Source organism: Hylobates moloch, unplaced genomic scaffold, assembly GCF_009828535.3.
Source record: "Hylobates moloch isolate HMO894 unplaced genomic scaffold, HMol_V3 SCAFFOLD_11, whole genome shotgun sequence".
Lineage (NCBI taxonomy): Eukaryota > Metazoa > Chordata > Mammalia > Primates > Hylobatidae > Hylobates > Hylobates moloch.
The window spans coordinates 51,211,612-51,214,836 of record NW_026652286.1 but is presented as its reverse complement, the minus strand read 5'-3'; positions in this window follow the sequence as shown (position 1 = coordinate 51,214,836).

The window sequence follows — 3,225 nt, the reverse complement described above, 5'->3', positions numbered from 1 at the left end:
GAGGCATGGGAGCAAATTCTGATGGACTCAGCCAGCTTACCTTTAGGGTGAGTCCTCCTCAGGAGAGAGGTTGGGAGTAGATGGTAGCTAAGTCTCCTGTTTTCTACTTGGACTCTCTCAGACTTGTGCTGAGTGGAGGCCAGTGCACAGGCAGGTCCCTTGCTTAAAGCAAATTCCTGGGAAGTGATGAGTAGGGGTTGGGGAGGAGGCTGCCAGGAGCCAGGGGTGGGGAGAAGGGCCCTGGGGGCAGAGCTAGCTGTTTGGCTTTGAGAAGGGAAGCCAGGAGAGATAAGCAGAGCTGGGAGTGATGTGCTCAAACTGTGAAAGATGATTCTCACTGAGCTGGGAGATGGGGCGGGGGAGACACAAGAGACCTGCATGCAGGGTTTTGAAGGCAGCAGATACAGGGGCCTGGGAAGCCCAGACCAGGATCGCAGACAATCCTGGGAATGGATGATTCGGTGAGTTGAGAATAACCCATGTACTTTTACGATTATACTTAGTTCTTTGCAGTCTTCATCAGTTACGGGATAAATACTTCCCTTCCTCTCCTTGGCTTCAACCTTTATGCTGCAAGTTTAATTTATCTTGGGCCACTATCGTTTTTTGTTTTACTAAGTTATCTGTATAGTTCCATGTTTTATTTGCTGGTGGTCAGTGTGCTGACTCCGAATTTTAATCCAGGTGGTGGTAATTTATCAAGGCTTCTTACCTTTCTCAGATTCTTTTTTTAAAAGAAAAAAAAAAAGCAAAATGTTAGTATAAACTCAGTGAGGAGTTTGTGGGTGAGAAATATCATCTACTGTATCGCCAAAGTTGCCAAATGGTGTTGAGATGGATTCACATGTTCGCTGTTTCGTAACATCCTGGAAATGGCACCCTGCATGTTGATTTTTCTATTCTCAGCTTACAGGGCAAAATGATCTTGACTTTTTCTACTTATTTTTGGAGAAAGTTCAAGGGGTAGGAAAAATTCCTTTGGCATATTTTGAAGAGAACAAAAATACAACCTGGCTTTTGTGTGGTGAAAATGTGGGAAATTTCAGTTTCCAAATGTGTGTGCTGGAGGAAGTAAGCTGAACTCTGAGGCTGGGTTCCTGGGCCCTCAGCCCAAAGGAGGGAGGGGACGCTGGCAGGGGCTGAGCTGCCTTGGAAAATTAGCAGGCGATCCATGTTGGAAAGTGCAACTTCTGCTTCCTTCCTGAGCCTCCAGGGACACAGACTCTGGCGATGAAAAAGTACCCCACTTTTTCAACTTTACCCAAAGAATAGAAAACATAACCAAGGAGAGAAAACCTCTCCGACAGGGTTAACTCCTTAAGCACAGGTGGAGGAGGCAAATCTGGGAAAGCAAGTGGATTCCTGGTACCAGAGTTCTTAGACCTGGGCTCCGATGCCAGCCCCACCATGACTAGCAGCTTGCTCTCTGAAAGGCAACCCACCTCTGTGTCCTCATCTGTGAAATGGGGATAGAGCCCCTATCTCAATGCTTGTTGTGAGGACTATATGAGATGATGAATATAGTAGCTATTTTTATTACTTAGCACATACTAAATATTAGTGGTTGCTACTATCAGGTTTGTATAATTATACACAAGTCCACATGAAGGGTGCGTCTGTGTGTGTGTGTGTGTGTGTGTATGTGTGTGTGCCCACACAAGGATTGATCTTCCAAATAAGTAGATTGAAATGTGTGAGAATGGAGCAAATTATTCCCTTAGAGGTTAGGATTTCCTGGGAAAATGTCTATAAGTTGCTGAGACTATGTCTTCTCATTGCCAGAATATTCCAAGGAACAGAAGAAAAGTCAGGCAGTGGCCCAGCTGTTGCCTATCCTGGGCCACGGGTCCATATGTTTGGCTGGGTTTGTCCTTCTGTCATCCCAGCCTTGCCGGGGGTGGGTCAGGGGACATGTCCCAAGGAATGGCTTCCCTGGGTGCCTTCCAGACAGCTGCGTTCCTGTCCTAAAGAAACAGACCACCGGGGAAGGCACACCAGGGGAAGGGGAGAATTGCTGCTGTCCTGGTTTGGTTGGGGCTTACAGAGTGGGGGTTGGGTGGGGGGTGGAGACTTTCTAGGAACCTGAGTTTATTGGATTGGCAGGCCATCCTGAGGAGCTCCATCTGGAACTCTTCCCCCCAAAAAAGACGCCAGCAGTTTTCCCAAGGGTTTGTCAGTACATCATCCTAATATATCTCCTTGCAGAGTCTCCTTGTTTCTTCATTGACTGTGGACTCGATGTTAGCCTGGTGCCGAGGACCAGGGGAAGCAGGGCCTTTGTGACAGAGAACATTTGTCAGTGGCTTGCCAGGACCCAGTGTGGTGCTAGGTGCTTCCTGGGAATGATCCTCAGCACAGCAGGTCCCTGGGGCAAGTAGATAGTATCCCCATTTTGCCGAACAGGAAACAGAGACCCAGAGACGTTACGTTACTTGTGCAAAGTCACACAGCTGTTAAGAAGCAGCATTGGAATCCAGGCTCTGACTCTAGTATCCACACTCGTAACTTCTGTGTGCATTGTTGCCTGGAAGTGAGACACCATCTGGGCAGAGGAACAAAGAGATGGCAATTGGATGGCACATGAGAGACCCTCACTGGGTTCTCCCGGCCTGGCCTGCTGTTAGAGGCTAGGTGCTGCCATGGGAACACAGGGTGTGGGAAGTAAATGAAGCCAGGCTGACCCCTAACTCTGCTACTTACTATCTGTGAGGCATTAACTCCTATAAGCTTTTGCAAATCACATTTAAAATATTTACTTTGCCAGATTACTGAAAGAAGTACCGATGACTGGGTGACCCAGGACCTCTTGGGCATGTGTCTTTAAATGGAAACTAGTACTACAATGGCTAAGAACTGAGAACGTTATGGCTTCAGTGAGCACTGGTGTCTGCTTTCTTCCTGGTAGGAGGACCAGGTTAGTCACCAGAGGGGCCTCAAAGTGGAAGGGCCTCTGGAGGTCACTGGGTCCCTGGCTCTCCTGGCAGGTTGCCAGCCTGGATGTCAGCCCTGGTAAGGGAGTCCATCCCATTTTAAAAACTTCCCAGGGCAGATAATGCAGTGTCCTCTCATCACTCATTAGGGCTATGGAAGAGCCTGGAAGAGTACAAGGGAATATATACTTGCTATTAATGATATGGCTTGTAAGTTTCGTCTTTGGAGTTGGTGGAGAAAGACTCACTAAGTGTGGGGTACTGTGCAAGGAGGCAGAGGGCAAGAAGCGGAGAT